Genomic DNA, 12,457 nt, shown 5'->3' with positions numbered 1-12,457 from the left:
CTTAACAACAACATATATATATATATATGGAGCTCTGGTAGCGTAGTGGTTACGAATCGGGCTGCAAACCTTAAGGCCAGCAGTTCGAAACTACCAGCCGCTCCGCGGGAGAAAGATGAGGCGTTCTGCTCCCGTAAAGATTTACAGCAGGGTCGCTATGGGTTGGATCCGACTCGACGGCACTTAACAACAACAACAACAATATATATATATATATGTGTGTAGAACCAATAGAGGAAAAAGTCCATCTTTTGAAAAGACAGGATTTTTTTTGTCTTTAAACTAGGATAAGCTACTACATAGAATTTTAAGGCTCCTGACTGTTGCCACAAAAAAGAGTACACCCGTCTAATGCCACCTAATCTCCAAATATCTTTATAAGATGCACTCTTTCTAGAACTTTACAGGTCTGGGAAAAAAAAAAAAAAAAGGTCCTTCTAATATTATGTGTTATGGGCTTCCTACAGCATACGGCAGTATATATTCTGGAAAAGATTTCATGCTGATGATGCATGTCTCAGCCATTTTCTCATTCTCTTAAAGTTTTCCATCTGATTTTGCTACCACGCTCTTGGCTAGAGTTAAGAGTTTTCCAACAGTTTATTCAGTGTCAATGAATGCTACTGTTCATGAATTGTAGTTGTATGTATTTTTTTTTTAATGTGATCATAAAAAAATGGTTTAGAGCATGGTTATTTTGTTGCAAGAATCTATTTTTTTGAGTTATAATCTTTTAAAATAAGTTAAAGTTCTTCAAAGAGATATATGTATCTAAATTATAATATAACTTAAAGCTATGGTTTGGCAATGAAAAAGAGAGATGTATGAGTTTAGACTTTAGTTGAATTGCACCAAACGAAAAGAGAGAGAGAGAAGCACAATGTCTGAGTATGGTAGTTTAAAATTGCAGATTTACGTAAGATAATAATTAGATTCAAAAAGAAAACTTTTTAAAAGAATATTATTCATATTACAACTCATTTATTCAGCAAATTATATTGAATACATTCTTATGTCCCGGGGAATATGTCATGATTGGGTTCCCCAGAAACTAACAAAGCAGTGATTTTAAAAGTGACAATAAAGACATTTAGAACCATGTAGAGTTAATTAGGATGTTTGTAGGATGTTAATTCAGGACAGGAGTACACCACTTCCATTCTCAACTTCACTTTATTGTCCCAACTAGCTATTGTCACTTTTACTATTATTTGTTGTTGTTGTTGTTGTTGTTAGGTGCCATCGAGTCAGTTCCTACTCATCAATAAAACAACAGAACGAAACAATTGCCTGGTCCTGGGCGAACCTCACAATTGCTGCTACGATTGAGCCCATCACTGCTGCCACTGTGCCAATCCATCTTGTTGGGTCCGCTTTTTCTGAGACCCTCCACTTTACCAAACATGATATCCTTCTCCAGTGACTAGTCCCTCCTGATAATATCTCTAAAATATGAGAGACAAAGTCTGACCATCCTGGCCTCCAAGGAGCACTCTGGCTGTACTTCTAACACAGATCTGTTTGTTCTTTTGGCAGCCCATGGTACTTTTGATATTCTCCTTCAACACCATAACTCAGATGCATCAATTCTTCTACAGTCTTCCTTATTCACTGTCCAGCTTTCACATGCATTTAAGGTTACTGAAAATACCATGGCTTGCACCTTAGTCCTCAACCTGACATCTTTGCTCTTGAAAACTTTTAAGAGGTCTTGTGCAATAGATTTGCCTAAAGCAATATGTTGTTTGATTTCTTGGCTGCTTCCATGATGTTGATGGTTGATCTAAGCAAAATGAAGTCTTTGACAACTTCAATCTTTTTTCCATTTATATGGATGTTGTTTACTGGTCCAGTGGTGAGGATTTTTGTTTTCTTTATATTGAGATGCAACCCATACTGAAGGCTGTGCTCTTTGATATTCATCAATAAGTATTTTAAGTCCTCTTCACTTTCAGCAAGCAAGCCTGCTATTGCAGGTTGTTAATAAGTCTTCCTTCAATCCTGATGCATTTTTCATCATCTAATCCAATTTCTCGGATTATTTGCTCAGAATACAGATTGAATAAGTAAAAGAATATAACCCTGGCGCACACCTTTCCTAATTTTAAACCATTCAGTGTTCCCTTGCTCTATTCAAACAACTGCCTCTTGGTTTATGTACAGGTTCCTCATGAGCACAACTAAGTGTTCTGGAATACTCATACTTCACAATATTATCCATAGTTTGTCATAATGTACATAATTAAAAACTTTTGCAAAGTCAGTAAAACACAAGATAGATTTGTTTTTCCTTCTGGCAGTGCATTGTACTTTTAATATTCACCTCCAACATTATAATTCAAATGCATCGATTCTTCTGTGTTTTTTATCCAACTTTCATATGCATATGAAGCTATTGAAAATACCATGGTTTAAAGTCAGGCCCAACTAAGACGTCAAACTAATATATTTTCTTTTGAACACTTTAAAGGGGTCTTGTGTAGCAGATTTGCCTAATGCAATTTGTCATTTGCTTTCTTGACTGCTACTTACATGAGTGTTGGTTGGGGATCCAAGGAAGGTTTTTGATGATCTCAATCCTTTCTCTATTTATCATGATGCTATTTATTGGTCCAATTGTGAGGATTTTTGTTCTCTTTACATTAAGGTGCAATCCATTCTGAAGTCCGTAGTCTTTTATCTTCATCATTAAGTACTTCAAGTTCTCTTCACTTCTAGCAAGCAAGGTTATTTCATCTTCTATTGGAGGTTATTAGTAAGTCTTCCTCCAATCTTGATACTATGCTCTTCTTCCTAAAATCCAGTTTCCTAGGTTATTTGCTCAGCATACAAATTCAGTAAGTATGGTGAAAGAATACAATCCTGGCCCATATCTTTCATTATTTCAAACTATTTAATATTTCCTTGTTCTGTTTTAATGACTGTATCACCATGTTTTTGTCTATGTAAGATTCCTCATGAGCACATTTAAGTGTTCTGGAATACCCATTCTTTGCAATTTTGATCATAGATTGTCATGATACACACAGTCTGAAACCTTTGCTTGGTCAATAAAGCACAAGTAAGCATCTTGCTGATATTTTCTGTTTTCAGTCACCATTTATCTGACATCAGCAATGATATCCTTCCTTCTATATCCTTCTCTGAATTTGGTTTGAATTTCTGGAAATTCCTTGTTGATGTTCTGTTGCATGTGATATTAATGATATTGTTTAATAATTTCTGCATTCAGTTGGGTCACCTCTCTTTGGAATGGGAAGAAGTATGGATCTCTTCTAGTCAGTTGGCCAAGTAGCTTCTAAATTTATTGACATTGATGTTTGAGCACCTTCAGTGTTGCATCACTTTGTTGAAAGATTTCAATTTGTATTTCATAAATTCCTGGTACCTTGTTCTTTGACAAAGCCTTCAGTGCACCTTGGACTGCATCCTTCAGTACCATTGGCTCTTGATCATATGTTACCTCCCGAAATGTTTGAACATCGACCATTTCTTTGTGGCAGTGACTCTTTATTTCTCCCATCTTATGTTGATGTATTTTGCATCATTCAGTATTTTGCCCATGGAGACCATCAGTGGTGCAAGTCAAAGCTTCATTTTGTTTTTCCCATTTCTTTCAGCTTGAGAAATGCTGAGCCTATTCTTCCCTCTTTATTTTTTAAATCTTTGCACATTTCATTATAGTACTTGCCTTTGCCTTCTCGCGCTGCCCTTTCAAAATTTCTTTTAAGCTCTTTTACTTCCTTTCTCATTTCTTCTATTCACTTTAGCATCTCTGTGCTGGAGAACTAAGTTCAGAGTCTCTTCTGACATCATTTTGGTCTTTTCTTTCTTTTTAATGACATTTTGCTTTCTTTCTTTATAATGATCTTGTTGTCATCCCACATCTCTTCTGGTCTTTGGTCATCAGTGTCTAATGCATCAAATATATTCATTAGATGGTCTCTAAATTAAGGTGGGATATGTTCATAGTCATATTTTAACTCTCATGGACTTGTTTTAAATTGCTTGTTTCAGCCTGAACTTACATATGAGCAATTGATGGTCTGTTACACATTCTGCCCCTGGGTTTCTTTTGACTGATGATAGTGAACTTTCCCACCATCTCTTCCCTTTGATGTAATCAATTTGATTCCTCTGTATTTCATCTGGTTAAGTCCACATGTATAAGCTGTAGCCTTTTATGTTGTTTATAAAAGCTGTTTGCAATGAACAATTAAGTCACTGGTCTTGCAAAATCCTATGTTGTTGTCTTCAGCAACATTTCTATCACCAAACCATATTTTCCAACTGCTAACCCATCCTTTGTGTTTCCAGTCACCAGTAATTAATCAATACATCTTGATTGCTTGTTTGATAAATTTCAGACTGAAGACATTGGTAGACTTCTTCAACTCAAGCATCTCTGGCTTTAGTAGTTTGTGTGTAAATTTGAATTATAGTAGTATTAACTGATTTTCCTTGTAGGTGTATGTATGTTATTCTATGACAAACAGCACTGAACTTCAAGATAGGTCTTGAAATACTCTTTTTTGATGATCAATTCAACACCATTTCTCTTGAATTTGTCAACCCTGTCATAGTAAATCATGTTATTGTCAGATTCAGTGTGGCCAATATCAATCTATTTCAGCTCACAAATGCCTAGGTTATATATGTTTATGCATTCCATTTAATTTTTGACAATTTCCAGTTTTCCTAGATTCATATTTTGTACAGTCCATGTTCTGATTATTAATGGATGTTTTCAGGTATTTGTCCTCATTTTGAGATGTGCCTCATCAGCAAATAAATGTCCCGAAAACTTTACTCCATTCACATCATCATGTTCAGCTACTCTTTACGAAAGCAGTTATTCCTTAGGCTAATTTCTAGTACTGTCCAACCTGAGAAGCTCATCTTCCAGCACTATAACTGACAATATTCCGGTGCTAGTCATGTTTTAATCTCTGTCAGTGTTTTGCTGCTGTTCATAAGGTTTTCAGTGGCTAATATTCAGAAATAGTCAACTTCACCTTCTTCCTAGTCTGTCTTAGTTTGGAATGGTATTTAAATCTGTCCATCATGGATGGTATTTAAAATATTGGTAGCATAACTTCAAGCATCACAGTAACACAAAGCCACCACAGTGTGACAAACTGACAGACAGACTAGTGGTGGTACATGTAGCTATCAGTTTTAGCCATCTCCTCTGTTGCCTGTACAGGGGCACTATGAGTTGGAACTGACTTGACCGGCACTTAGCAACCGCAACTGTTACCTGAATAATGTCTTTTAAAATTAAAAACAGGGATTAAATCAATATTAGGAGTCAATAGCTAACTCTTTCATTTCTCAAACTCTGCTAGGCATTGAGGATGAGAATATGAGTTCCTAAGTTTAAGTAGTTTACTGTCTAATAGAAGAATGCATTAGTTGTTAGTTATCATCAAGTTGAAATAGGGAATAGAATATGTAAAGTAGTTACTTGTAATATAATATGATATTGCTGTGAGATTTTTTTCAGATCACAGAGGAAGAATGATTATCACGAGGAGGAGTTAGGGAGGGTATGAGAGATAGCTTTTAGAGGATGAGTGGGATTCCACCAGGCAAAATAGGAAAGAATTAAAAAAACAAACAAACAGAGGATATTTTCAGCAGAAGTTCAGATGACAATAAAAGATGTTTCAGGGAACTTCAAGTATTAAAGAGCAACCATACTTAATGCTTTTAGTCAGAAGTGGTAATAAGATTAGAAAGGTGAAATGAAGCTTCATGGTTTTCAAATCAGCTACAATCAGGAAACCCTATACAGGGTGGCTATGAGTTGAAACTGACTTGATGGCACTTAACAACAGTAATACTGTGATTTTGGAGTCCTGGAGTGGCACACTAGTGGTGCATTGCTAACTGTAAGGTCAGTAGTTCCAACCTACCAGCTTCTCTTTGGAAGCCCTGTACAAGGTTGTTATGAGTAGGAACCAATTCAACAACGACAATATGCTATAAATTTGGGAAGAAGAACAGCATATCGTAGGCTCTAGAGGGCCTAACGTTAGGAAAGTACATATTTCAAAAAACACTTTTGGCAATAGAGAGAAAGGCAAATGGAGAAACCCTCCTGAAGAAATATTAGATCCCATTGATATAATGTGTTGTTGTTAAGTGCCATTGAGTCGATTCCAACCCATAGCAACCCTGTACAGGGTTTCCAAGGAGCAGCTGGTGATCTTGAACCACCAACACTGTAGTTCAAATGACTTTGCTGTCTGACGCATTAGCCCACAGCGCCACACCAGGACTCCATTGATATAATAGGATACAACTAATTAGTTGTTCTAATTTTGGCCCCTTTAAAGATTCAAACAGTACTATCAGAGCATCATTTCCATTCAGTAGGTAGTTCTCCTCTAAGAGAAAATGAAGAGGAAGCTAGGCTATACATGTATAGTTTGTCTTCACAGACTCAGCAATCAGATCATTGTAAAAGAAGGGTAAACTAGACTAGGATGTTATAACCAGTCAAGTTCATTCCACAGGGAAGGAAGCATCAGGAGTGGAGAGCAAACATTTTCCCATAAAAACATAAAATTAAAGCCACATACCCAAATGTTTGTCTTTTTTTGCATTTTATTCTCCCCTACTTCCCAACCCATAAGTAACCACTACCCTGAATGTTAAGATCCTTATATATAATAAGCAATCCTGGTGTGGCACTGTAGGATAAGCACTGGACGGTTAATCAGAAGGTCAGATGTTCAAACTCACCAGCTGCTCCTCAGAAATACTATATAGGGTTGCTATGAGTCAGAACCGACTTCACAGCACTTAACAACAACAATATATCATAAGGGAGTCTTGGTGGCTTAGCGGGTAAAATATTGGGGTACTAAACAAAAGATCGGTGGTTCAAATCTACCAGCTGCTCTATTGCAGAAAGATGAGGCCGTCTGCTCATATATACAGCCTTCGAAACTGTATGGAGCAGTTCTACTCTGTCCTGTCGTGTCGCTAGGAGTTGGAATCTACTCAACAGCAGTGGATTTGGTGCAAACAGTTGAAGCACTCAGCTACTAACTGGAAGGTTGGCAGTTCAAGACCACTCAGAATGATCTGGCAATCTGCTTTTGAAAAATCACAGTCATTGAAAACCCTGTGAGGTTCTATTCTGACATGTGGTATCACTAAGAGAGCCCATTCTAGGATAACTGGCTTCTCTTTTTGGTTTTGTATTATGATAACAAGTACTTAGTCATCAGTGTTGTGATTTTAAGAAGCAGACTGTATCCTTTTAAGGAAAATACTGGTTACTAGTTTGGGGACTATTGACTATAACATTAATGTTTACTTCAATTTTGAGGCATTAATAAATTAATGGAAAGATGATGCTAATAAATTGAGATGAGTTTAGATCTAAGTATGTTACTGCTCATTTCGGGTTCTAAGTGCTAAAAGATCATCATGGTCTTAGCAATGTAATTATAGCTAAGGAAAAAAACAGAGCTGTTTCCAAACAGAAGGGCAACAAAATGTTATCTCTTTCCCCGAAACAGAAAAAAAACAACATTCTACTGACCCTTGCCTTCTGAGATATTTCAGCATTCCAGGCTACTGAGATTTTTGCTCATAAATAATTTCCAATGTCCTTTAAAATCCTTTCTGATTTATTTCTCAAATGTTTTTGGTGAATAACAAATTTCATTCTTTTGGCTTACATTGTTTCCTCTGTATAAACTGGATGATTTTTAAATTGAGTACAGTTACCAGAAAACCTTTTGAATGAAGAAAATGCTTTGCAGTGAGTAATGTAATGGGAATTTATTATAATACGTAGCAAGGAAATAACACAGCATCGTTTTAATTTAAGTGATAGCATGCTGTTAGGGGAAGCACTGAGCTACCCAGGGAAATTAACTTATTAAGTGTTATAGGAAAATCAATAATGGCATTTCTTAGTACCTAGAATTTGAAATGGCTAGTTAAATGTACTAGTACTGCTAGGGTAAGCAATAGTTTCATTACATGTTTTATTTTGGCTGGAGTATATTAGTGGACATTTCCCAGAATTTCATTTTTTTAGTTTGCTTCAAAAATCCCTAATTTATAAATGTTAATTACTGGTTACTTGTGTGTTAACCAGAAAGTATTTAGATAACCATAGTCCATCAACAAAAGGAATGTTATATGGTCTGTATACTTTGTTTCCTGCTTCAGAGCAATATAGGAATGAAACTGAGAATTCAAAGCAAGCTAATTATATGTCTCTTTGGTGCCCATGGTGGTGGTGATGGAGGTAGTGTGCTGTGGAGCTGATTCTTACTCATAGCAACCTTGCAGAGGGTTTCTGAGGCTATAAATATTTACGGAAACAGAAAGTCTCATCTTTCTCCCACTGCTACCTTGAGGTTTGCAGCCCAACTCATAACCACTATGTTATCAGAGCTCCTTTGAAAAATAAAACGTAGGTTGTAGTTGTTAGTGCCATGGATCAGGTTCCAACTTATAGCAAACTGTATAGGGTTTCCAAGAAGCAACTGGTGGGTTTGAACTGCTGGTGTAATTAATAGTCCACTTCTTATCCTACAACACCAGGACTCCTACATGCTAATTATGTTCTTAACACCTTGCATAAAATTAAAAAAAAAATAAAAACAAACAAACAAACACACATACACATGAAAAACTAGGTGTACTTGTTCTTTGAAAGAATGTCCTGGTTAACTAAAACAGCCAGCAATTATTTAACTTTCCACAACCTCATTTAATTGATTTCTTATAATGGAATTTCACTAAGTGAGAAACACCTGTTGTATTTTATAGGCTATGCCACTGTTTGAACTGCAAGGTCAGTGGTTCACACTCACCTGCTCCTTGGAAACTCTATACAGGGTTGCTATGGGTCAGAATCAATTTCCATGACACTTAACAACAACAACTGTGAACCAGTGGTGGTGGAGGTTATTGTTAAGTGCTGTCAAGTCAGTTCCGACTCATAGTGAACCTGTATAGGGAGAGGCTGGTAAGCTTGAACCTCCGACCTTGTGATTCAAACCAACGTTGCAGTCCAGCACATTAACCCACAATGCCACACCAAGACTAAGTGATAGCCTATAAAATACTGCAGGTATTCTTCACTTAGTGAAATTCCATTTAAAAAAAAACAAACAATTAAATGAGATTGTGATGACAAATAATTTCTGCCTATTTTGTCAACTAGAACATTCTTTGAAAGAATGGAGTCCTGGTGTGGTGCTGTAAGATCAACACCAACTGGTAACCACAAGTTTGGTGGTTCAAACCCACCAGTTGCTGCTTGAAAACCTGGTACAGGGTTGCTAACAGTCGGAACTGACTCAATGGCACTTAACAACTATCACTGGATCACAGAGTACTGGTGTAGAGTTTTAAGGTAATCACTGGATCACAAGGTCTGTTCAAAGTCACCAGCTACTCCCTGTAAACCCTATATAGGGTTGTTATGAATCTGAACTGACTCAACAGCACCTAACAACAACAACTGCTACCACCACAAGACTATAAGGTCAATGTGAACTACAAGGATGGTGATTCAAACTAACCAACTACTCCTTGGGAACACAAAGCAGGATTGCTAAGAGTAAGAACAGACTTGATGGCACTTAACAATGACAGCCACATTGCAGTATACATGATCACAGTGTTCAAAAGCATTGAACTTTATCTCCTCAAAATTTGCATGTTCTTTCTTCAAAATTTGAATCTAAATAAAAGCCTTGAAGCAATATGTATATTTGAAAAGTTTGTGGTTATTCCTTTCCCTTTACTTCTGTTTTATTTTTGTTAGTAGACTTCAGTGTGATTTCACTTCAACAATTTAAGTTACAAATTGGAAACTGTTAATTTCTGAGCAAGAAAATGGCTTTAGAATCATCTTGTAGTATTTGAATTATATAACTGGATTTTCTTTTCTTTTACATATCTGAAACTCCACTGGTCTCTTTTATGGCCAAACCTTATCTAATTACCATAAATATTCTTCTGTCCATTGAGAGCTTATCTTAAAAGAAATAAGCTGAATAAAAAGTTGTGCCCTTGATAGCAAGTTCTTTTCACTGAATTTCATTCACTTGTATATCCTTTCTTCTCAGTGATGTTTATGAGCCAGTGACACGTTGCTATTATTAAGGTAATTTTTGTTAATATGCACCACAAGTAGTTTTAAAGGTCAAGAAAACAGAGTTAGTATACATGATGAAATGCAGAGTGAAATAGATGATTTAAAATGTTCTAATCTTCAGTGAGGCTATTAAACATAATGACAAAAAAGATGTAGGATAGCTCCCCATCCCCAGTGAAGCAATGAAAAGTACCTGCTGTCCTGTTAACCCTTACAGTTGAACATTTGAATCACCTTCAAAAGCCCATACTAAAACCATCCAGAAAAATCAACAACCTATTAAATAGGAAAATAAATACTGTGCTCTCTTGTTGTTGTTGTTGTTAAGTACTGTCCAGTCAGTTCCAACTCATAGGGACCCCATATAGGCTTTTTGAGGAGCGACTGGTGGGTTTGAACCACCGACTTCGTGGTTCACATTCTAGAGCTGAACTTGTCAGTTAAAGCTACAAGGTAAATTGAAAATAATTTATTTCTTTGCTTTCCTGACCCTCAAAACTTCCTGTTATTTATACTAAAAAAAATAGCCTGGGGATGTGCTAATATAGCCTCATATACGGGGCCTTCTAAAAGATTATGGAAAAATGGAGTTGAAAGGTAATGGAATTCTTCCACAGACTTCCAAATTTCTTACGTATATGTCACTGAAAAGAAATTGTATTTTAGTTAAGAGAATTCATTGAAAAAACAAACAAACATTAACCAGGGTAAAACATTTATTTAGATCCCTATCCACCCCAAGACTTTATATCTCAGAATCTCTGGGTAAATACTTAAGTAGGTTGGCAACTTTGCTATCTTTTGAGGTTTAATGCCTTTCCATCTGCAGTAGTCTGTGCTATGAAGTCACAGATATTAATTAATTCAGTTCACAGGATGCCGGGCAGCTGGAGAGCAGAGCCCTGTGCTCATGTTGCTTGCACAAAAAACATGAGCTGTGTTTCCCACAGCAGGACTCAGGGTCCCCTGATGTTCTGCAGCTTTTTTATCCTGTAAAACATACAGCCTGAAGATGATGCTGATGAAAGGGTGAAGGGAGTTGATCTCTGAGACTGTTTAAGAATTTCAGAGATCAGGAGCTGGCAGAGCAGGCAATTATGTGTGGTGGGAGGATCTGGGAAAGCACAGATGTCTGTAGATACTACAAAGAAAAATAAACATTGTGGAAGAACAAACTTATGTAGAAAAATTTAAATGGGGGATTTTTAACAAAGGATGTTTGGCAAACACACTGTATTGGAGTTCAGTATTCTGGGCAGCATTTATAAAAGGGGACAAGTTCTTAAGGCTAGCATAACCTTTATATTACATATCTTCATTTCTCTGTTTATTTCATCCTGTGCTACCTTAATACACATGTATTAAACACATACTGTGTGCCAAGAATTAAGCCTTCATGTCTCCTTCCCACCTGCCATGCAGGTATAGATACACATATATATACATAGTCACTTTGAAGTTCAAAACCATTCACAAGCTAAAGTTAAAAAAAAGCAGCTTCCCAGGATGAAACTTGGAAAATGTTTGATATCGAGGTGTTTATTTGGATTAGCTTTTCTGGACTTGTTGATGGAGATGGATAGCTTGCTGACATGTTACATCATTTCTGATGAGAAAACATTGAATAGTGAGATTTACTAGGCTAAATTTTCTTGTTATATAACTGTATAGGATAGTGTGCTATAGTGAATTATTTAATATCTATTCCAGTCATCACTTTGTAAGTTCTCACCAAACGAAAAGAAGGTGGAGGAAGATGCTGATGGGTTATATGATTCAATTGTGAGTGACTGTTAACTGGATTGTGATTGTTGTTCTTGTTGTTAGGTGACATTGAGTCAGTACTGACTCATAGCAACCCTATGCACAACAGAACAAAACACTGCCCAGCCCTGGGTCAACTTCACAAATGTTGCCACACTTGAGCCCATTGATGCTGACACTTTGCAATCCATCTCACTGGGGGTCTTCCTCTTTTACTCTAACCCGCCACTTTACCAAACAGGATATCCTTCTCCAGCAACTGGTCCTTCCTGATAATATGTCCAAAGTATGGGAGACAAAGTTTGGCCATCCTGGCCTCTAATGAGCACTCTGGCTGCACTTCTTCCAATTCAGTTCTGTTAGTTTTTTTGGCAGCTCATGGCACTTTTAATATTCTCCTTCAACTTCATAACTCAAATGCATCAATTCTTCTACGGTCTTCCTTATTCACTGTCCAGCTTTTGCATGTATATGAGGTTCTTGAAAATACCATGGCTTGTGTCAGGCACTCCTTAGTCCTCAAGCTGACGTCTTTGCTGTTCAACATTTTAAAAA

This window comes from Chrysochloris asiatica, unplaced genomic scaffold (assembly GCF_000296735.1).
Source record: "Chrysochloris asiatica unplaced genomic scaffold, ChrAsi1.0 scaffold00082, whole genome shotgun sequence".
Lineage (NCBI taxonomy): Eukaryota > Metazoa > Chordata > Mammalia > Afrosoricida > Chrysochloridae > Chrysochloris > Chrysochloris asiatica.
Note: the sequence above shows the minus strand (reverse complement) of the source record.